Genomic DNA, 25,344 nt, shown 5'->3' with positions numbered 1-25,344 from the left:
GAGGTTTAAAGATAAACTACTCTGTAGGTAATTTTGTGGGTTTTCTGTTTTCATTCCTAGTATTACAACTGTACAGTTTTCTATTATTTTTCATTGCAAATGTATTGTATTTCAGCTACATCATGGGCTAAATAAGCTATTGTGTACTAGTCAGGGATCTGAACTGCAATGTATAACATTATTTCTGTGGGAAAATGCATTCCATGCTCTGAACAACAGACTTATGAATGAACTTTTGGAACACAACTCATTTGTAAGTTGAGACCTGCATATAATCATACCTTGAACTCTAGATGACACCTTTCTTCTAAAGAGAGCAAACTGCTTTCATATGTAATATGCCACTGAGTCTTAAACATTCCAGTGAGGTAGATAAAGGAAGAATTATTATCTTTATATTGGAAATGGAGAAATTTAGGTAACAAAGTATGAACACAAGACATTGAAAAAATTGAAAAAGCCCTTGATCTGGAATCAAAAGCCCTAAGTTCAAATCTTGCCACTACCTACCTTGGTTTCTTTATCAAGTCACTACCATTCTCTGGTATTTACTTTCTCATTTATAACATTATACATTGAATTAGATGAAATCTAAGAACATTTTAAACCTCATACTCTAAGTTGATGCCAGAATTAGTACAAACCTAATTCATACCTGCTTGCTTGTTTATCTAGCCTACTTACATTAGGAATACAAAATGACTGGAAGATTTAGGCTCCCAAATCCAATGTTGTGAATAAGGTTCTGATACCAAATAAAACAACACAAAATTAAATAAAATCCTAGAAGTTCTAGTCTCTGTCATTCAAGCAACTTCCTTAATAGCCACTACTTCATCCAAACATATGCCAATCAGGAAGAACCACATGGTCAAGCATATTAGCACCATATATACAAATCTCATCTTAACCATTTATTCTTTAGGACAAATGATAGGTGCCTATTATTAGAGAGTGGTGTGCTGATAAATGTTTAACAAATGACTCTCTTCACAATGTACCACAGACTTTTAAATTAAATCTATATTATTAACATTTTCTCCATCCTTTTCTCAAGTCTGGACAATTGACAAAACAATGAATCATGACCTGACTTGTAGTTTGCCAACTTCTGACATGTAAAGACCCATAGCAAAATTTTAACTTTCTGGGGTATGAGTTTCTCTAGAACACTCTTTTCATGAGAATCATAGAACCCTAGAATTAAAGGTAGAAGGAATCTTGAGTTTAACTCCTTCACTGTTTAGGGGGATAAGGAAACCAAAGTTTGGAAAGGTCAAGTGACCTACCCACAGGTGACATAGGTAGGATTTAAACCTAGGTCCTCTGAAACCATACCCAGTGTTTTTGTTTGTTTTTTTTGTTTTGTTTTGTTTTGTTTTGTTTACTGTTCTAGGCTACCTGCCATTTCCTAAGAATAATTAGGTGCTTTACACCCTAAGAGCTTATTTCACTCTGACTTACTGAATACAAAGTCAAGTAACCACACAACTCTTCTCTAAAGGACATTTTTTATAGTCTAGCATGTTTTACTGCTTCTAGTCCACACTACAACTGAGACTATTATAAATATATATTTTGTCAAAAAAAATTGAATTCTTAAGGATTTGTTTCAAATTTGCTTAGTCTTATTTCCTCTGCCATGGAAAGAATGCTGTATCTGGAATTTGAGGGCTTGCATTCAAATTCTGATTCTGTTATTTGTGACTTGTGTGTAAAATAAAATATGATATTATCATATTGTTAATGAAGACATCATTTATTGTTTCATTCAAAGTTGATTCACAGCATGTGAAGGCAGTTAGGCAACTCAGTAAGTAGATTGCTGGGCTTGGAGTCAGAAAGATTCATCTTTCTTAGTTTAAATCTGGACACTTACTAGCTGTGTAACCCTGGGCAAGTCACTTAAGCCTTTTTGCTTCAGTTTTCTCATCTGTAAAATGGGCTGGAGAAAGAAATGATAAACCATTCCCATATCTTTGCCAAGAAAACCCCAAGTAGGGTCACAAGGACTCAGACATGACTGAAAACAACTGAACAACAGCAATCACAACATGCATGGCATGTACAGAACATCTCCATAATCCTATTGTATGCTAAAACATTCCCTCATTCATCCCCTGATTTTCTACTCTTCATTAAAGGCCTTGTATTTTTCAAAGTCTACTTTTATAGCACTAAGTCCTATTTCACATGAATATGAAAAGAGGGCACCCATATGATAAATTTCTTAAATAGAGACATTATGCCCATATGTCATGGCAGCAAGGTGATATAATGCATAGAGTGTGGGACCTCGAGTCAGGAATATCTGAGTTCAAATCTGGTCTCAGACAATTTACTAGGTCTATGACCCTGGGCAAATAACTTAAACCTGTTTGTCTCAGCTTCCTCATCTGTCAAATGAGGTAGAGAAGAAAATAACAAACTATCTAGTATCATTACCAAGAAAAGGCCAAATGGAGTCACAAAAAGTCAAACACAACTGAAAGTCTACATAACAACAAATGCTTATATGTTGCAGAATCAGAATCATGGAATCACACAATTTAAGATTTGACAGACAGCTTGGTGAGCTGATTTATGGGACCGTGGGCAAATCGCTTCAAGAATCTGAAGTTCAGACTCTCATCTGCAAAATCAAGAGGTTGGATGAATTGACCTCTATGGTCCCTTTTAATTTTACATCTGATTCTCTTTTTCCTCAACAGAACTGTAAAAATACTATGACTCTTTATCCTAAATGCCACAAGAGGATAAGAGTTTAAAGAAAGATTATTTTTTTTTCTTTTTGTATGGCAATTGGGTTTAAGAAACTTGCCCAAAGTCACAGGGGTAATAAATGTTAAGTGAGGCCGAATTGAACTCAGGTCCTCCTGACTCGAGGGCCAGTACTCTATTCACTCCACCACCTAGCCGCCCAAAGAAATATTATTTTCAAGGCAATTCCAGGTCACATAGTGACAATAGGCAAACTCCACATAAAAGCAATAATGATATCCAATAGATAGGTGCCAGATAAGCAAGTAGGTATAATTTCAAAGGTAGCTATAATTCCAAAATGAAAGTAATTTCATGATATTCTCTGGGGGATCTATGAAACTAAAGGTTTTATTTAGGTTGAGGACCCAATTTAGGAAAAACTGCCAAAAATAATTAAACTCAGATTCTTTTTTTTAACATTTTTATTTTCAACTTTTTGTCTGATTAAAATTGCAAACCTTTGTTGTTTTTCAGTTCTATCTGACTATTCCAAACCCCGTTCAGGGTTTTCTTGGCAAAGCTAATGGAGTGACTTGCCATTTCCTTCTCCAGCTCACTTTACATATGAGGAAATTGAGGTAAACAGGGTTAAGTGGAAGACAACAAGCGATTAAACATTAAAAGGGTTGTCAGATCAAATGGGAGGTGGCCTTCTTCTATTTTGCCTCCATAGGGCAGAGTAAGGAGCAAGAGGTGGAATTTAAGGAGAGATTTAGGATCCTTGAAAAGAAAAAAAAAATTCCTCATAATAGGAGTTATCCAAACCTTGAACAGACAGTCTAGGGAAGTAATAGAGGTCTTTATTATTGGTTATCTTCAAATATAGACTGGATGGCAACACCTCGAGGGAAGTGTTTTAGAGATGATTAGGACTGGAAGAAAAGTCGCTGAATTCTTCCATATCTTCAATTATGTGACTCAATAATACTGATTGTGTGTGTGTGTGTGTGTGTGTGTAGGCATAGTCTACAAGAAACTTTGTATATTTACATAAAATGGGACTTAATAATAATAGCATTTAATAACTCTGTTAAGTAAACAAGTTACCTTACGAATATTACTTCATTCTCCTCTTACAACAACCCTGAGAGATGGATGCTATTTTTATTCCTATTTTTCATAAGAGTAAACTGAGGAAAACAGAGTTAATTGACTTACCAAGGGTCATACAGTAGTGTCTGAGTACTTCAATTCAGATCTTCCAGACTCCAGGTCCACACTATATTTATTGTTCCACTGATTTTGCTTTGAAAATAGTCTACACAAGTTGTCAGCTGACAAAATCAAAAGCAAGGGTAGGTTGTGGCCATATTGGGAGTTTGCTAGTTTCACAATTTACAAATACCAACTTCTGGTGCACAAGGAACAACAAAAAGTCTTTTTTTCCCCTTTGAAACCCATTCCTAATAAGCAAAAAGGGATCGTTCTGGTTTGAGATGGTTATACTAAATATTTCCTATAGCACTAGAAGCACAGTCCCAGTTTGCATTTATTTCTTGGAAGGAGGTGAAAATCTGACAGCTCACAATGAAGTAGAAACTCAAGCTAAAACAGACACCATTTTGTGCCCACTCAGTCTTCATCTTTCCAGGGTCATACATGTGTAAGTAGCTGTTTGTTTATAGTTGAGACCTTCTGTGGGTAAATCTGGCAGGATACCAAAGACATTTAGCATAGATATTTCCTTTTCAATGCATGTGTTTGAATATTCTTTTTTCCTGTTGATGAACTAAGTATAGCAAATGCAAAGTGATTTTCAGGAATTTATTTTAAACCATAAATGCTTCCCCTCCCTTCCTTATGGGAAGGATTCATATTTGGTAGAAAACTGCTTCCTTCCCTCTTATGTATTCAACCCCCATTTCATTCAGTGGTTTAGCAGAATAGAATATTAGATTAAACTAATATTCAACCTCTCTTATCACATCATAACAATAGTTGATAATCAGGAAATAGATCTTAACTATTAGTGTAGCAATTTTAATTCCATATGTAACAAATTCATGTTTTTATTATTTTAAAAATTCATATTGTGTGATTTTTTTTTGTTTTTAAATCACCTTCATTTTTCATTAGATATACTTCAGTAACTTCAGTGAGACAGACAGGTGTTGCAGAATATGAAGAGCTGTGAAATCATGAAGACCCAAGTTCAAATTTTGCCTTAGAAACTTACTAAGTGTGTGACCACAGTCAAGTCATTTAACTTTTCTTGGTCTCTAAATATAGTTATTCAAGCAATCAATCAATAAGTATCTAAAGGCCCAATGCAATGCAAATTCTTCTTGGTGGCAGGAATGAAGAGGTATAGAAAAGTCTTTTTCATTTGAAGCAAGTGAGTATTTATTGTCAAGCCTGGAGGAAAGAAAACTTGAGGAACATGAAAGTCACCTTCAAGTATTAAAAGTGTTGTCAAACAGGAATTATCCTTGTTCTGCATGGCCCCCACAGTGGGGATGTATATAAAATGAGAGGGTAACATTAAAAGGACCCTTCTAGCTCTAACTTAAAAGTCCTATGATTTTCTCCCTCCTCCATCAAGAGAGCCAATATTTATAAAAAGGAAGAAAAAGTATGTTTTTGTCTCCATCATTTATGATAGAGAGGTAGGAAAGCAGGAAGGAAGGAAGGAAGGAAGGAAGGAAGGAAGGAAGGAAGGAAGGAAGGAAGGAAGAAAAAAATAGCAGGAGATGTATTCTTTTATCTCTTCTAAGCTAAGCTTGGTCATTATAATTACACAGCATTACGTTTTATAACTCTTATTCTTTCCATTCAATTTTTTGTAGTCATTGTGGATATATTTTTTCCTAGTTTTGCTTTGTATCACTTCCTATAAGTCTTTCTATGTCTCCCTGATTCCTTATATATGTATCTTTTATAGCACAATATATCCTAGTATACAGGATTTCTTACTCTTGATACATAGCTTTTATAGCACAATAATATTCTGGTACACAGTATTTCTTACTCTGTCAAAAAATAACATAAAATCCCACAAACTCTTTCCAAAATAGTCCTCAAACTCTTTCAGAATCAGCCCTATGAAAATTTGTGAAGACTTGGAATTCTGTCTTGGCATATTTGAGCTTTTCTTCTTAGTACCATTTTTACCTCTCTGTAGTGTATCCATTCCAATCCCATTACCCCTCCAATCCCATTACAGGAGCTGAATGAGACTTTCTCACTTGTCTATTGATCAAAACCTGCTCTCAGAACATGGGACAGTAGTCATCATTAACAAGTTGGTGGGCACTCAAGTCAAGGTGATTCCCCTCCTGTCATTAGAGGTAGAACAAAAAGTCATATGACTCATTTGAAAGGAATTTTAGCTTAGGAAGTAGTCATGACACTATGCCCTTCCTTTTTCAATGCCCCTAAAATCATATCACATGTAATCCATGGCTAAGGCTTGGCCTATTAAAATCTTGGCATACATGCTCCTCACACAAATCAGCTCTGTCCAACAGCAATCAGTGAAGTAAAGAACTGACAACGACATCATCTTGAACATAGGTAATGTCACCAGATAATTCAGAAATAAATGTAACTATTCTGTTTTATCTGGATCAGTTGGTTATATGGCCCAAATTCAGGGGCTATGTGCTAATGCATTTCATATGTACATTTTATATATACATGACCAGAAAGAGAGAAACTAATCCAGAAGAATTAAAATTGAAAGATATACACTGACCTTGTTAGGTCATCACATATTAAGCAGACTAAATGGTATTAAAAGTATTATGTGAATCATTCAGCAGTTATGGGTTTGGGGGGGGGAGTGTTATTTTCATAGCAACACTTTCAGATTACTATTCCACATACATGCCAATATACATATACATACACAAGCACCTCAAAAGGCTATGAAGGAAATCTGGAAAGTGAACCAACAATTTATAAAGAATGAGTAGAAAAATAATGGAAGCAAATTTAATATTTTGCTCTTAATAAAATGTCATCCTCTTATGAATTTTCTTCTTCCCACACAGTTTAAATAGCAATGAGTACATTTCATCTGGCCTTCCAGATCTCTCAGCACATGAAAAAATATATTATTTAAGGCCAATCCTACAACTGTATTTTCTTGGAGAGAGAGCCTGGGGTGGGGAGAGGGATGAGAGAGAGAGAAATTCATCATAGACACATTTGCTGAAAAAGTCTGGCAGATGAACAAAACATGAGTTTTTGAGAGGCTCTGTAATGGATAGTTCTTTTTTCTCACTTATGTACTTATGTGAAACTAGGAAAGATAGTAAAGTGCAAAAAAAAACCCTACCAACTTAAAAAAATACAAAATCTTAGCAGTTTCCACTGTAGCTACTTTTAGATAACTTATCCAAATGCTCTTAAAGCTGCCTTTTTATTTCCTTGAATTTTGACACCATAATATAATGTTTCATTTCTCAGAATTAGAATCAGAATTAGATAGAGATGGCAAATTGATAAATACCACAGCTTTGGCTTCTTTTTCTGCAGGAATAATGATGTGTCACATCTAAAGGTCAAAAACCATTAGCCATAAAATATTAAAATTATTAACTCTAAACATTTCTCTTATGCCTCTCTGCCTTTTTCGTCCATGAACTATGGGAAACCTTATATATTTCTTTCACATGTTAGTGATGGGCTCTTATTTTTGAGAAATTTCAAATAAATATTCTTTTTTCAAGTAGGTTTTACACAATTGAATCAAAATGTAGTTGAGCCAAAGGGCATTGCAAAGATTAATAGTAGGTTGATGTAGGCTGTATTGTATTAGCAATGTTGATTTCCACATTAAAATGGTGTTAAAATCATAACAGATATGTATGCCTGCAAATGGAGGAAAGATGGATAGATTAGATAGAGAGTTAGAGACAGAGAGAGGGAGAGAAAGAGAGACAGAGAGACAGAAAGACAGAGACAGAGACAGAAAGAGAGACAGAGACAGAGAGAGAAGTCAGACAAGGATTTACCATGTACCAGCTATTGTGCTATGTTCTAGGAATAGAAATATAAGCGAGATGGAGAGTATGTACCCTCAAGAAACATTCTAATGAAGGAAGACAATACACAAAAGGGAAGTGATGAAGAATGTGGAGAGGTGGAATGGGAAATGTTAATAATGCCCAGGTTTCTAGCCTGCATGGTGTGGAGACAACCAAGAAAAATGAAGCAAGAATGGACAGCTTGGTGACCACTAACTTTTACAAAAACTAGAGGAGGAGTTCCAATATAACAAAGGTTGCAATGTAATATTGATGAAAGGAAGAGCAAAAGGAGAAGGAAAAGGAAAAGGAAAAAGAAAAAGAAAAGGAAAAGGAAAAAGAAAAGGAAAAGGAAAAAGAGAGGGCCATGTTCTGCTACCAGTGGAATGAATAATCACATTCACGAAATCTCTGGTCTATAAACATACAAATCACAATATTTTATCATGGATATAAACTACATACCAAAATATATTTTAAAATATGTGGGTGAAAACAATCTAACAAAATTATATCATATTTAATAATACTTCCACACCTCTTTTTTTCTTATTCATCTTTTGAATGAACTGTGTGTGAACTGCTGTGAATACTGCTGTGAACAAATACTGTAACACACTGAGGGACACATGATCTCATCAGTGTGGGTATTCTCTCCACTGGGACAGACTGCAGCAATTAATACAACAAAATATAGGGCAAATCTTCACATAATTCCTTAAAATTCAAACTATTTACATCCTGATTAAAATATCCAAAAAGTAATATACATTTCAGCCAGTTAAGAACAATAATGATTTGTTTGTTTTTTCTTTGCATTTTTTTCTGAATATATCTGTGTACTTAAAAAGTTCTGATGGTTTTGCGTTTTCATATTTTTCTGAGCGAACAAAAAATATTATTGCTTTAGGGTGAATACAACTAGTTAATTGCTCTCTTATGCAAGTAAGATGACAATAATAATATTGCCTTCCCAGGTAAAAAAAAAAAGGAGAAAGAGCTTCATTTCAAGGCATCCCTACTTTCTTCTTCCTACTCTGCCACATCTATTTCTCTGTTTCTCAAAGCCTGTGAACCTAGCAGTGAGAAGTAGCACAAAACTGCTAGCAAAAGAGAGAGGTTGTCAGTAATTATGTAAATTTTGGAGGCACCATATGTATGGAGGTGGGGTATTGGGAATGGAATTATAGACCAAACAAGTGATTGTTGAGTCAGCCATGAATTTTGATGATATGTGTGCAGTCAGTGAAAGAACTTGGTGCAGGACATCTTGACAGGCTAGATAGAGCATTGGGCTGAATATGCTCTGATGAAATTTAATTGGAATGGATATAAAGGGTTTTACCTGCATCCAAAATAAATCAGCTTCAGAGGTACTAGGTGGGAGAGGCATGGCTGGACAATATTTTGTAAGAGAAATATGGAGGAGTTTTAAAGGACTGCCAACTAAAAATGAGTCAATAGTGTGATATGACAATAAAAACATTAATTTGCTCAGGATTCATTAAAGAAGCCCAAAGGGATGATAGTTCCTCTCTACTCTGTCCTAGACATATCACATCTGGAATCTGTTATTCAGTTCTAGCCAATAAAAAGTAATAGATCAGGAGGAGAACAATTTAGGGTACTGAATTTTTTGAGTGTATGTCATATAATAGTGAAGATAATAACAATAACTGCATTTCCATTGCACCTTCTTTGCAAAACACTTTTTCATTATTTAATTCTCACAATAATCTTATGAAGTAAGTGATATCATTATAGTCATTTTACAGATGAGGAAACTGAAGCAAAGGCACTTTAAGTGATTTGCCCAGGGTCATAAAGCTACCAAGTGTCTGAGGAAATTAATTTGAACTTGGGCCTTCCTGACTCCCAGTCTAGCACTCTATGTAGTGGCCTGCTGTGAAGACCTACTTAAGAAACTGTGGATGTTTATCATATAGAAGAGAAGACCTAATCATCTCCGTGTATTAGTTTCACATAGAAGGGAGATAACAACATTTATTCTTATTTGTCCCTGAAGACAAAATCAATAACAATATCTAGAAATTTTTTAAATGTCAGAAACAAAAAAACAACTCCTAGCAATCTGAGGTAACCATAGATGAAATGGGCTGCCAGAGCAGTTGGTAAGTTACCTCTCTTTGGACCTCTTCAAGCAGAGATTGGATGACCATTTATCAAATATTTCGTACTGAGTATTCTTTTGAGGGATTGCATTTGACTAGATAGCTACTGATGTAGTATTCAACTTTTAACACCTTGGATGATTTTAAAATCTCAATTAAATCCAGAAATGTTTGCATTGGATAGCACAAATTATATATGTATGTATCTATACATAAATGCATTCAAATGTATATCCATGTGCATATATGAATACATAACACATGTCTGTGCACATATCAACACATCAGAATTACACAATAGACAGAGAGAGAGGTTTTGTGTTGGGAAGACAGCTTCAAGTCCTTTCTAGAATACATGCTATGGGTAAATTTCTTAAACTTTTACTATCACAGTTGACTCTCTTTGATTGTAAGTTACAGAAGTTACCTATCAGCACTATTAGATGGATTTTTCTCACCAGAGAACTCCCTGCATCAATGAAATCATAGGTCTAGATAAAAATAATTAGGTAGATATTCCCATTGGAAAAGCAGCATGGTGCAATGAAAAAAGCATTGGCTGTAGAGTCAAAGGTTCAGATCCTTATTTCACTTGCTATATATGAAATCTTGGGCAAGTCATGGGGATCTATGGGGATCAGTCTCCTTATTCATTAAAAGGGGGAAAGGGTGATGGATTAGATGATCCTTAGGGAAACTTTTAGCTTAAATGCTACAATCCTAAACAACAAACAGAAAGTCCTGGAGTTGGCTGGTTTGAGAGACTGCCTCAGCTCCAGCAATAGGAACTTTTGCCCCAAAATAATGAGGGGAGTTGGGCATCTGAGCCTGGGAAGATTGAGGGAACTTCTGCTAACAAGGAACACCAGAACCAACTTTGCTGCGAAGAGCAGTGGGGATGAGATGGAAATATCACACACCTGGTGAGAACAGAAGCAGTGGAGCAGAAAGCCCCTGGATGTGGGCGCTTATAGGAGGTTGGAGGTTTGGCTTTGGTTCTAGGCTAGAGGGGAGAACTGAAGATCTGGGGCAAAAGGCACTATTTCTTGATACTGCAGGGCTAGAGATGATTGCAAAAATTAAGCTATTAACACAAACAAATGCACAGGCAAAGGAGAAATAATCCAACCATAGGAAGCTATTATGTGAATAGAGATGGCTGGGGTTCATCTTCAGAGGAGGATATTGAAATCCCCAAAGAATAACGTCAAATGGTTACCTGCCCAAAAAGAATTCATAGAAGATTTTTTAAAAGACTTTAAAATCAAATGACAGAGATGGAGGAAAAACTAAAAACGAAAATAAGAATAATCCAAGAAAAATAAGAAGGCTATGAAAGGAAAGTTAACCAATTAGAAAAGGAGATCCAGAATCTTAATGGAAAAATGACATCTTAAAAGCTATGATCCTATTTATCCATAGACGTTTTGTTAATTTATTTCATTTCTGAATTGTCTAAAAGATATCACTGTACAAGGAATTCCCCCTGTACAGTTGTATATGTGCATAATGGATACCTTCACAGCCATGCAAACACAGTCTTCCTCCCCATCCCTTGTATAGGTGTGCTGTGTATGATAACTAAGAAGGCTAGCCAAAAGTCAGACCTTTTCACCTCTCCAACAGGTTGTGACACTCAAAGGTCCCAAGGCATTGATCTCGAAGTGAAAGCTGAGCTCTTTAGGTATAAAATGTCAAAGAATGACTTAGAAACGGTTATTCTCTATCCAACTTTGCATTGGTATTAGGTGATAAAGGCCTGTGATATGAGCCCCCTTCAGAACTAGAACAACCACAAGTTTGGGTACAAGATGAAACCTAGACAGTATTGGCTGACTGTAGATGTTTACATGTGATTACAAGCATTGATATTTCCATGCAAAGCGGACTACTTTGTTCTCACTGCTGTACAAACTTTGGAGGTATAATGGTAATGTAGTTTCAATTTGAAGATCCCTTTGTGTTGGCAAATGTAGCACATACTTAGCACTTAGTAATTGATCAAGCCTCTGCTGGGGAAACAGAAGCTATGAACTCCTGTATCTTGTTGCCAATGTAACAGGAAGGAGTTGGCTGAAACAGGAAGCTAATGTTGCATGTATATAAGAAAAGCACCAGAGAGGCACAGTCAGAATTTCTTGGGACCAGCATCTGGTGGCAGAGCAGCTACAGAAGAGAGAATGGAGAACTGAGCCAGAATTTCCTGAGAACTTGTGGTGGCGGAGCTTCTTCTAAACAGGAGGCCAGGAGCCAGGAGGCCAGGAGCCAAGAGCCCAGGAGCCAGGAGCCCAGGAACCCAGGTGACAGAGGAGCTCAGCCCAGGAGAAGACTGAGGAAGAAGAAGACTGAGGAAGCATGACCAGAATGCAGGGACTTTGTCTGTTTGTGGCTTGGTTGAGCCTTGAATTCCCAGGAGCAGAAATTGTGAAGGATTTGAGATGGACTGGACCCTGTGAACTTCAATGTGGAGCAGGACCTACCCAGGGAGCTGGACAAAGAACTGGGAGTTGTCTGCCATTGAACCCAGGACACAGTCTGCTGAGTCCAGGTAGAATCTGGGACCATGGAAGGGGAGCCAGAGAATCTGAGAACCAGCCCCAAGTCAAGATGAAAAGACCTCTCCCTGGATATTGAGTAATGATGAAATCATAGTTTACTAGTGACCTAGGGGAGGAAGGTTTGTGTATGATACTTAGAAATTGATTGCAGAGTGAGTGACTGATTGAGTTAATCAAGTGTGCCCCATGAGTGGAAGACTTTGACTATTGTATTGAAACAATGGTTCTTTGTTCTAAATATTGTCACCACTTTGATGAAAACTATGTGGTCATTTTAATGATAAGCTATTGTGAATACTATATTGTGATTTTCTGTAATAAGTTGTAATATTGTGAATGCTGTACCTTGATTTTCTGTGGATGTTTGGCTTTGATTTGTTATGAAATAGAGTGTTCACTATACTGTGTAATCAGAACCTTAAAGGCTGGTCACAGTAGCATTCTTCTGGAAAGCTGTTCTTGCATGGCATTACAGGAGGCATGGAATGAGTATTGTATTCCCTCTTTCTGGTACAGTATGAAAGCTAGCTACTTGCCAGCCCCAAACACTACATCTTGTTTCTGGTCACACCAAATTTTCAATTATATATCAAATCTCTTTATAGTGAATACTGAAAGACCATCCAAAATTATTTCCTGTCTTGTAAATTTGCTATATGAACTATGGATGGTGCCAACAAGAGGTCTTTTGATTAGGGCTAGGGAATCTTTTTAAGGTTGCATTGAAATTTTGGTGGTAATGACATTTGTTTTAATAAAATTTGATCTAAGATAGGGCTGTGATTATGTTTATAAATTTTCAGAGCACAGTCATGTAGACTGCTTCGTGTCTATGAAGAAAAGATGATTTTTACCTTCTTAAACCTATGGAGGGATACGATTATCCCTTAGTTATATTTTGATAACAAGCCAACCTCCTTTCCTGGCTATTTCAAGTAAGACAGAATTAAACTGAGAGAAAGAGATTTACTTTTTGAACATAATTATTCCTGCAAGCTCCATAAATCAGATCTACCCCATGAATCTAGTCAAGTCACAGACTTTAAGACCTTTATTCCACATCAAATTAGGTTTTGTTGTAATTAAGAAATCAAATGTGTCCCCCAAATAAGTGACAGTCTCAGAAAAAATCCTAGATGCAATGCTGACTTACAAGTGAAAACATTTATTAAGTGCCTATTATAGAGCACACATTGCAATAAGGGGCAAGGTGAAAAAGACAAAGGAAATCATATTACTTTTTGCTTCCACAGTTTGTAAAATTGTGTGTTGTTAGTGTGTGTGTGTGTGTGTGTGTGTGTGTGTGTGTGTGTGTTTGAAGTTTGGATTTGGGAGATTTCGGAGACCTTGGGTTCAAGTGTTTTTCTAGAAATGCACTATGGGCAAATCACTTAACTACTTGAGATGCTTGCTTCACAACCACCCTGTGAGTTAAGTATTATAAATAATATTATCGTTTTTGAATATTATGAAACTAAATCTCTGAAGAGTAAGATGACTTGTAGTTATCAGTGCCATCTTGACTCCATGTTTAATGCTTTTTATGCTGCATCATGTGGTTTCACGTAAGATAAGTGAAAAGAAAAATTTTTAGGACAGAACAATCATTTCCACCTGGTGCTCAAGTGTGTCTTGGAGGAGGATACTATAACAGAGAGGAAATCTTAGTGGAGGAAGTAGCACTTAAGTTGGGGCTTGAGGAAAGTAGGGCCTTCAATGCACAATACATTCCAGGAATTTACAAAGCTATATGGATAAGAGAAGATAGGGTTGATGCCTCACATATCTTCCATGTGTGTACCAAGACTACATGATTCCCTTGGCTATGCATGCCCACTGGGTATTCTACTCCCAACATGTTCCCCTGGTCACATATTTTCCTGATATATCTCATCTCCTATGGGTGGTACAATACCCTTTACAAAGTATAATGCATATATGGATGGGATGCAATCTTTATCAGAGTGTATTTTATTAGGCTGTTTGTTGTTTGCTTTGAAATAACACAGAAATACATTGGTGAGGGCTTCTGGGCTATAGTATTTGAATACCTGCTGACCTATGATGTGTCTTCAAGTTGATGTGGATTTCAGGCTACTCACATGTAAAGTGAATCCTGGGTGTTAATGAACATAGCCACAAAGAGTTAGAATTTAAGATTTTGAGAATTTCATTCTAGCTATTCATGCTTGATGGAGACACTAAATACATTTTCATTTTATCTGCAAATTTAAGAAAGAACCATACAAATGTATAGGGATGCCTTAAGAAGACACATACAAGAATAGTATGTCATGCAAATGTTCACAATAGTAACAAGGGTAGTATTAAGGCCTATGATTTTTTTTCTTTTGCCAATTAATTTAACATCAGTATTGAATCATTTCAAATACTTCATAACACAACTCTACTAATCACTGACAAGTGTGGCCCAGTTCAGGGAAATCCATATGTCTCTTTAAATCCCAGCTCTGAAATGCACAGCTTTATGAAAAGTACATCCTACTAATGTCCATATGTAGGAAGACAATAATTGGAGTGATTGATTTCATATTCTTTACCTATTTTGCCAATATATGTAACCAACTTTGTGGAAATTAAATATAGTATTTGAAAATCTAAATCAACACAAGTATATGAATGAATATATGTATATATGCACATGTATGTATATACAAAAACACTCAGCACTGGACCTATGATTTCATTGGTATAAGTAATTCTAAATAGAGTTTTCCTTCTACCAATATGAATTGTCACCTGCTCCTCAATTTGTAATCTTAAAGAGTTGACTAGGGGGGCAGCTAGGTGGAGCAGTGAATAGAGGTCCTGGAGTCAGAAGGACTTGAGTTCAAATCCTGACTCAGACACGCAACATTTACAAAATTTGTGACCTTGGGCAACTCACTTAACCCCAATTGCCCTGCCTTCCCCCCTCCAAAAAAAGAAAAAAAAAGTTGATTATAGCACTAAGATTTTAAGTGACTTGCCAAGGTAATGGAATTCGGAGATCCCCCTGTATTGGCTTGGTTTTTGGTTTGTGTTAAAACCCAGAGCTTGTTAATCCCACTTGTGGGATGGACTTGTTGACATGAAAAGATAGGGCTGAACTGGGAGGAGCTGGTGATGTAAATTTAGAGAGACACAAGAAAAGAGAGAGGCAGAAGAACTTTTTGTAATCAGCATCTTGGAGGCAGAGAGAGACTGAGAGGATTGCTGAGGACCACTTTGAATTGCCCAGGACTTTGAGAGCTGCCACCCAGAGCTGCCAAGGACTGAGGAGTCATGGCTGTTATGCTGGTACTTTGTCTGTCAGTTTTGATATTGTTTTGCCAGATTTGTCCACTGGTGAAGGACAGTGCTGTTGTTGCAGAAGTTTTAGAACCTTGCTGTTGGTTCAGAAGCCCTGAAGAAGGATTTTCTTGTTGTATGTTTACAGAAATCTTGGAAGAGGGTTTTGCTAATGTTTTCAGGGGTCCTACAACTGTTCTGCAGACAGAGAACGAATTAATGAAGAGAATGGCAATGTATCTTGTGACCTTGCTAAGCTTTGTCTCCCCAGGAACAAAGATTGCTGAGAACTTGCCTCATGTCAAGATGAAGAAAAGACCTCCATTTGGGTATTAAATGATGTGCTTAAACTTGTTGTAACTCTGGGGTAGATTCTGATCCAAGGGTGGGGAACTTTTGACCTTTTTGTGCTCTGTGATTGAACAAATGAATGTACTTTACTTATGATTGGAAACTAATCTCCATTTGAGAACAGGGGCTTTGTGATGGACTAAATGAATATACAGCCTAGGGGTGGAGTAGTATTTAGAAGAGGGACTTTGTGATTGATTAAATGAATGTAATGTCCAGGGGTGGGGTAGCACTTGATTAAATCACACTTGGGGGTGGTACTTGGAGATTATTGAATCACACTTAGTAAATGCTGTATTTTGAATGATGTCATATTTTGATCTTCTCTGTTCTTAATTTTTCACTGAATAAAATGGAGAGCACCCATGCTGGTATTTTGAACCTTGGGACGTTGATTTTGCTTTGCATTACATTACACAAGGGTCACATATTTCAGAGACAGTCAGTCGATCAATTAGTCAAAAATATTTATTAAGCACTTACCAAATGACAAAGCTAGATTTGAGCCCCTGTCTTCCTAATTCCTAAGACTGGCTCTCTATACACTATGCCATGTTGCCTCTTTAACATATAGATGCAATAAGGATACAGTGCTTCTCTTTTTTTAAGGGTTTCTTAGATTCTGGGCTCTGAATCATGAAACCTGGATTCTCCTGACTGCTTTGTAACTGAATAAGTAGATAGCTATTGGTCAAGTTACTTAAGTGTTTGACTCTCCCAGTCTCAAATTAATAAATATGCAAAACTTTGCCAAAGGAAATATACTATATTAACTGGGGATGTCATTTGTATTTTGATTTCTAACTAGGTATGAGCAGCTTACTTTGTAGCTCCTTAGCAACCATACAATATATAGTGTATCGAAAAGACTAGAAAATTGTGTCCAGGGCACCACATTTTGGAAGAGCATTGAGAAGTGGGAGAGCATCCAAAGGAAGGTTACCAGAGTGGAGAGAGAACTTGAGAATACATTCTAAATGAAATATGGTTGAAAGAACTTAGGGTTCATAGCCTGGAGAACAGAAGACATATGCAGAGGGAGGGGAGGGAATGACAGCCTTTTCAAGCATTCAGAGGATTTTTATATGGAATCAAGACTAGATTTTTTTTTAATTTTGCCCCATATGTAGAACTGGGTGGAAGTGGATAATAGTCAAATTAAGGTTTAATGTAAGGAAAAGCTTTCCAATAATTAGTGTTCTTCAAAAGAAGAATGATACATCAAGTGAGGGACTCCTCTCAATGGAAGTCTTTAAAAAATGGATCATAGAGAGAATAATTTCTTATTCAAGTATGTGTTGAACTAATTATTTAAAATGCTGGGATTGTAGGGTGTTTTTTTTTTTCATTTCTAAGTGTCCTCTGAGACAAGCCAAACTGAAGTTTGTTTTATTTATAATCTTGGGTGGTCTGGGGAACCACTGATCCTTCCCATTAAAGTATATTTAAAAATAACTAAGATGGTTTGAAAAGGACATGTTGGGTATCTCCTAGTAAATAAGGTAGTTGTTAAAATTTCTCTCATCATATAAGAAAAAAACATAAACTGTGATCAAAAATCTATAGGACTATAGCTAGATACAGTTGCAAAAAAAAGATAAAAACACGATGTTCATAGATGTTAACTTTTTCGTTGTGTCCAAACAGTGATTTCCTTTTGGTATACTGAGAAAATAGAAACGTTGGAAAGATTGGCTGTATTTTCTGATTACTAAATGCCCATAAGAGCTGACTGCACAGTGAGACGAGTGTATTTATTTGGCAATGTGTTACACACTATTGATAATGATTTTTCAATTGAAGTTGGTATATTTGTGTCTTGCTTAGTAATGTTATAAAGTTTTTAAATTATCTTTATAAATGAAGAGCAGTGGTTAGTGCTGTTTGTACTCTGTGAACTGATTATAATTATAATAAAAAGTAAAACAGTTATAGAAATGTAGAGTTTAAGAGACTGCCTTGACTGATCTAATCAAACTTACACCCTCATTAAATCTCTACTAAATAATCCATGAAAAGAGGCCTTTTGGACTGTCTTAAAGACCTATAACCAGCCCTAAGGAAACAAATTGTTCTTTTATGGATCACATTAATTTTTAAAACTATTTTTTTCATTTCAATTCTTAGTGTTACCTCAGATTTTTTTCAGATAAATTACTCTCTAACTATGTATGGCAGAAGGAATGTTCTTGGGTAGTCCTTCCTTGTGAGCTTGTCTAGTCCATTTCCTTAAAAGGAATTGAAACTTGAATGATTTCAGGGGAACAGAGGCTAGGACCAATGATGTAGTTTTCTGGTTTCCTGAATATGAAAGTCAGAGTACTGTTTCAGTTCTTCCTTCAAACTTCTGATCATAGACCTATAACAACATGGTATACAGTAGCACAATAAATCTATGCTAACTGAACCAAATCTTTTTTTTCTTCATTTTTTTCATTAATTTATTTTTAGTTTTCAACATTCATTTCCACAAAATTTTGAATTACAGTTTTTTCTCCCTGTCTTTCCCCTACCCCTCACCCCAAAATAGCAAGCCTACTGAATACCCCTTCCCTCAATCTGTTCTCTCTTATATCCTCCCCCATCATCTCCCCCCAACTTTCTAGTAGGGCAAGATGGATTTCTATACCCCAGTGCCTATATATTTTATTTCCCAGTTGCATGTAAAAACCATTTTTTTTCTTTTAAACATTTGTCTAGAACTTTGAATTCCAGATTTTTTTCCTTCTTCCCTCCTCACCCACCCCCACTGGGAAGATAAACAATTCAATATAGGTTGTACAAGTGTAGTTACCCAAATCATTTCCATAATTGTTATATTGTGAAAGACTAACTATATTTCCTTCCATTCTGTCCTGAACCCCACTTATTCTCATTTTCTCCTTTGATCCTATTCCTTTTTAAAAATGTTTGCTTCTAACTAACCCTCTCCCCCAATCTGCCCTCTTTCTATCATCCCCCTCTTATCCCCTACCCTCCCCATTTTCCTGTAGGGTAAGATACCAAATTGAGTATGTATGTTATTCCCTCCTTAAATAAAAATCAATGAAAGTAAGGTTGTCCCATTCCCTTTCACCTTCCTGCTCTTCCCCTCCATTGTAACAGTTTTCTCTTGCCTCTTTTATCTGACATATTTTACCTTAATCTATCTCTCCCTTTCTCATCCCAATAAATCCCTCTTTCACCTCTTAATTTAATTTTTTCAATATCATCCCTTCATATTCAATTCATCCTGTGTCCTCTGTCTATGTATACATGAACATACATATGCCCACACTCACATATATATTTTTATACATATATACCCTCCTATACATACATATATATATATGTATGTATACATATATATTCCCTTCAACTCTCCTCATATTGAGAAAAGTCTCATGAGTTACAGTTATTGTTTTTCCATGTAGGAATGTGAATAGTTCAACTTTAATAAGTTCCTTATGATATCTTTTTCCTGTTTACCTTCTCATGCTTCTCTTGCTTCTTGTATTTGAAAGGCAAATTTTCTGTTCATCTCTGGTTTTTTCATCAAGAATGCTTGAAAATCCTCTATTTCATTGAAAGACTATATTTTCCCCTGAAGCATTATACTAATTTTTGCTGGGTAGATGATTCTTGATTTTAGTCCTAACTCTTTTGACCTCCAGAATATCATATTGCAAGCCCTTCAATCCCTTAATGTAGAAGCTGCTAGGTCTTGTGTTATCCTAATTGTGTTTCCACAATACTCAAATTTCTTCCTGACTGCTTGCAGTATTTTCTCCTTGAACTAGATAATCTTGAATTTGGCTATAATATTCCTAGGAGTTTTCTTTTTGGGATCTTTTTCAAGAGGCAATCTGTGAATTCTTTCAATTTCTATTTTGCCTTCTGGTTCTATAATATCAGGGCAATATTGCTTGATAATTCTTGAAAGATGGTGTCTCATTTTTTTTTATCATGGCTTTCAGGTAGTGCAGTAATTTTTAAATTATATCTACTCTATCTATTTTCCATGTCAGTGGTTCTTCCAATGAGATATTTCACATTGCCCTGTATTTTTTCCTTTGTTTGGATCTGTTTAATAGTATCTTGATTTCTCATACTGTCATTAGCTTCCAATTGCTCCAATCTTATTTTGAAGGAATTATTATCTTCAGTGAATTTTTGAAATTCCCTTTCCATCTGGCAAATACAGCTTTTTAAGGCATTCTTCTATTGGCTTTTTGGGCCTCTTTTGCCATTTGGTTAGTCTATTTTTAAGGTGTTATTTTCTTCAGTGCATTTTTGGGTCTCCTTTAGCAGGCTGTTGACCTGCTTTTCATGATTTTCTTGCATCATTCTCATTGCTCTTCCCAATTTTTCCTCTACTTCTCTTACTTGACTTTCAAAATCCTTCTTGAGCCTGTAAGTTCCATATTTTTCTTGGAGGATTTTGATGCAGGAATTCTCACTTCACTCTCTTCCTGCCACTTCATGCCTTAATCCTTTTGGTCCCCAAAAAGGATTCCATCATCTGTTTGTGCTTCCTGTGCTTGCTCATGTTGCCAGCCAATCACTTGACCCTTGAGCTCTTTGCCACAGTAGAATTCTGCTTCCAGAATGGAGAGGGCTTTGTCCCAAATCACTGGGGTTTTCACAGCTGCTGGAGCTATTAGTTCGAAGCCATCTTTACAGCCTCCACAAGCTCTGACTCACTGGTCACACACCGCAGGACCACCACCCAAGACCAAGATCCAGATCCAAGCAAGTTAAAGTAAGAGTGATTACCCTCTGAATGGTCCTTTGGTCCCCTTACAATCTGCAGGCCAGGGGTTGCTGAGGCAGCCATGTGGGGGCCACAGCCCCTCCACTGGCTTTTCACCCAGGACAACAGCTCTTTCTTCCCCTCTGTTCCAACAAATTTCCACACTGACTTTTTACTTTGTCTTTGGCATTTGAGAAGTCTGGAAGTTGCCATGGCTGCTGGTTATTCACTCTCCTTAAATCTGCTCTGGCTGCTACTGCTCAGGGCCACCCTGGGGCTAGAACCACACAACTCCTGCAGGACTGCACTAGGCTCCCAGTGCATGGTGATAGACCTTTCCTATTGGCCTACTGCCTATCTTCAGTGGGAGATTTGTTTCTCTCTGTCACTTTGTGGGTTCTGTAGCTTTAAAATTTGTTTAGAGTCATTTTTTTTTTACAGGTAGTGGAGTTGTTTGGAGCCGGAGCACATACCAAGTTTGTGCTTCTACTCTGCAATTTTGGCTCCACCCCCTGAACCAAATCTTTATGCTTAGAGAATATCCTTTCTCTGACCTTAATACCTGAATATCTTTCTCCTGATGTGGGGAAATAGATCTCCTTTTCTTAACTGCTAAATATTCTTTATTTCATAAAATTGCAATCTCAAATGTGAAATACCAGATTTGTCTTGTCAGGTCTATTTTTCCACATATCTCCACCCCCATCTTGTACTCACGAAGTTGATGTTTAAAGACAAGATTTGACATTTTGCCCCTATTGAAACTCATTGTCTGAGATTCAGTCCAAGGCTATAGCATGTCAAAAGCTTATTAGAGTTTGACTCTCATATTCAACCTGTTAGGTATCATTTCAAACCTTGAGTCATATGCAAATTTCATGAACATTCAATAATACACCTTCATCCAAGTTCTTGAAAATAAAAAGTTAAACAAGCAACAAACATAGATCCTTTAAGTACTCTGTTGAAGACTTTGGTATTGAGCTATTAATGAGTACACTTTGGCTCTGAATATTCAATGAATGCAGAATTCATCTATTTGTATTTCTCTCTCAGTCTCCCTCTCTTCACACACACACACACACACACACACACACAATTGATATGGCGAAAGTAGCTTCAGTTCTTCAAGGATAAATACATGCTGTCCCCTTACTTATCTCAGATATCAGTGGGTCAGCTATTTTTATTCTGCCATTTTCAGTACAAAGGTAATTTTCCTAGACAGAGAAAACAGTAGTACAGAATTGAGCAACTTTGTTAAATCCCTTTTGTCACTAAAATCAATCACACTGGGCACCCCAATTAATAGCCCTACCCCATTTTCTTTTTATTAACTATATTTTTACTTCATTTATAAATTCTCTGCCTCCCTTTCTCAGGACCCTTCTCACCCACTGAAAAGGCAAGAAATATGATACTAATTATACATATGAGGTCATGCAAAATATATTTCCTCAGCCACATTCTAGAAGAAGAAGGTGATAGGAAGCAAATACTAAATTCTCTCTCTGTGGAAGTGGATATTATTTTCATCATGAGTCCTTTGGATGGTAAATCATTGTGCTGATCAGAATTACTAATTCTTTCAAAGTCAATTATTTTAATATTGTTGTTACTTTGTAGATTGTTGTGACTCTGCTCACTTCACTTTCTATCAGTTCATATAAGTCTTCCCAGGTTTTTCTGAAGCCATCCCCTTCATTTCTTACAGTACATAGCATTCTATCACATTTATATACCATCATCTCTATAGCCATTCCTCAAATGATTGGCATTCCCTCAGTTTCCAATTCATTGCCACTAACAAAAAAAAAAAGCTGCAAATATTTTTGTACATATGGGTCCTTTTTTTTTTCTTTGATATCCTTGGGGTATAGACCTAGTAGAAGCATCCCATACCATTTTCAATTCAATATTTATCCAGTATAACTAACTATACCTTCATTTTGTTAACCTTAACTTCATCAGCATCACCTCCCTCTGAACTTCAAATATTTTAGGTTGTACTCTCCTGAATACTTAAAAGTAAATTGTCCAGAGTTGTAACACAGCTCTCTGTGTGTGAGCACCTCAGCCCTTGAGAGGAGTTGTGTGCTGGAACTGGGCAATGTGGCAGGGACCAGGCCCTGTGGTAGTATGATTGGCAGTCCATCCCATTATGTGGCTAGGATGCAGGTACTGTTTTGGAGCCACATCAAAACTAGAGAGTTCCTGGTGCACAGTACCAAAGTGCCTATGGTGTCCTGGAGATGTAAGCGGTGCTGCCTCTAATCTTGTTTCTTTGAAGAGCTGGTCAACATCTTGCTGCTTGGGAAGGATCACTTGGCAAAAGAAAATAGCTACAGAGGGCATGGGGACAGTGTGAATCAGCTTTGTTGGCATTACAGCAATCCAGACCTCTTTGTTCCTGCATCTGGGACAAAACTATTCCCATCTGGGATGCTAGAACTACCAAATGCATCACCACTATGAATACTAAAGGGGGGAATGCTAACATTTTCTGGAATCCTGATGGGCAGACTATTTGGTATGGGCAGCAAGATGATGTGGTAACTTTCAGTGATTCTAAAACTCACCATTCAAAAGCAGAGGAGCATTTTAAATTTGAAGTCACCGAAACCTCCTGGAATATTATTAACAATGTTTTCTTCCTGACTAATGACCAAGGTGGTATCAAGCTTCTAATCTATCCTGAGCTGAAGCCTGTGCAGTCTTTCAAAGCTCATCCTCCCTATTACATCAGTATCAAATTTGACACCACAGGGAATTTGTCACAGGAAGTGATGATGGTTAGCCTTTGGGATGTTGATGAGTGGGTATGTGGGGATGTTTTTCCAGATCGGTCAAGCTAATGAGAACCCTGTTTTAACCATGATGGAAAGATGCTTGCATCAGCCTCTGAAGGTCACTTTATTGACAGTACTGAAGTAGCAACAGGTAATAAACTCTAGGAGACAGAGCATTGTGAGTCCCCGAGAAGGTTCACAGTGACCTGTCATCTCAAAAGGCCTCTGTGGCATTTGCTTGTGATGACAAAGATGGAAAATATGACAGCTGCAGAGAAGTAGAGACTGTGAAGTTGTTTGGACTTCCTAATGACCCTTAAAAGAAGATTGCAAGGTCCAGTACAAACTGACTCCACAAAGAGGCAGGAATAAAGGCCTGGGGAAGTCAAGAATCATTTTGTCTAACTTATTTGGTCTGTTTCTCCCTGAGCACATTCTCCCCAATCCATAAATTTCCCAGTATAAAAATAAAAATGTTTCCTTGTCCATCCATTTGAATACAATACCCCTTCTGTTTGCAGTATGGGGATGGGGAAAGTGGTAGAATTTCTCACATAGTAGTAATCTGTTCATGGAAAGAGTGCTGAATTTAGAGTCAGGGCTTTGGAAAGAACACTGAATTTGTGATTATAAGCCTCTGTTCAAAACCTAGCTCTCCTACAACCTAGAACTTTTCCTCTATGGGCCTTAGTTCTCTTAGGATTGGATGGTCTAAATCCTATTACATTTTTTTCGTCAGGTAATGCCCTATGTACTTTAAGAATCCTAGGAGTTTCTACAGAAGCTAAATAGTCTAGTAAGTTTCATTCCTTTTTCCTTATTGCCTTTAATTCTGAGAAGGTGTTGTAAAGCTACATTTGGTAACCTTTGCTGACTCTAAAATTTGTTGGTCTTAGGAGGTGACAACCTCACTTCTTGATCAAAGATGGCATGGCCCATACTAGTCAGTAACTGCATCTTGAATAGAAATGAAAAAGAAAGACTCGTGACTTAGTACCACACTCCTGAAAGTAATAGCTTCCTCCTCTGTAAAGAGAGAGGGTTGTATTAGATAACTTCTAAACCCCTGTGATCCATTTTTATAGGACTTGGTTTACAAAATAATTTCCTCACAATAATCCTAAGGGGAGGGGGAGAGGGAGGTTATTCTCCCCATTTTTTTTTGTAATGAAACTATGGCATGGAGAGGCCATGTAATTTACCCAAGGGTCATATAGCCAAGTAAAGTAGGCATTTCTTCTGGAGTGACTGTAGGTGGTAGAGAATGCTTTCAAGATCCAAGTTACTACCTCAATTGTTCGTATCCCCATGTGTGATATGTGTCTTGACAGCTGTCCTCTGTTCATATTCTACCTGTGGGGTCAGGTGGTGAAGAGGAATATAACATTTTAAGGAAAGTATACTTTAAGAATAATTTTGATATTTCAGTTTTTAATAAAAAGTAATATTTAGAGACATACTTACATTTTTTAAAGTAAATTGTCCAGTATAAAATGTTTCTCGGATTGTCTTCATGTATTAAAAGATATCCTTTCTCCTCCTTTTTTACTGTATGGAATGGGAATCCCACGATTTATTTTTCTCCCTGACCTTTCAGTTTACTTATTTTCCACTATATTTTACTGTAACATCATAGCCTCTTGGAAAGACCACTGGTCAGATGGAACTTTGGCAGCCCCAATGCTGTTATAGTACTTAAATCCTTTATTCCTTGGATTTTCAATTGTGAAAATATGGACATTAATAATTGGAGGAATG

At 36.7% G+C, this 25,344-nt stretch overlaps 1 pseudogene; it reads left to right on the top strand.

The window, feature by feature from the left end:
• The window catches only part of LOC138175273 (THO complex subunit 3 pseudogene), a 33,400-nt pseudogene extending 9,494 nt beyond the window's left edge, over positions 1–23,906 (top strand).
• The last annotated feature ends 1,438 nt before the right edge of the window (positions 23,907–25,344 follow it).

This window comes from Petaurus breviceps, unplaced genomic scaffold (assembly GCF_028583685.1).
Source record: "Petaurus breviceps papuanus isolate PSGF00001 unplaced genomic scaffold, PetGlider_PUasm1.0 77, whole genome shotgun sequence".
NCBI lineage: Eukaryota > Metazoa > Chordata > Mammalia > Diprotodontia > Petauridae > Petaurus > Petaurus breviceps.
Note: the sequence above shows the minus strand (reverse complement) of the source record. Positions and strands in the feature narration are given on the sequence as shown.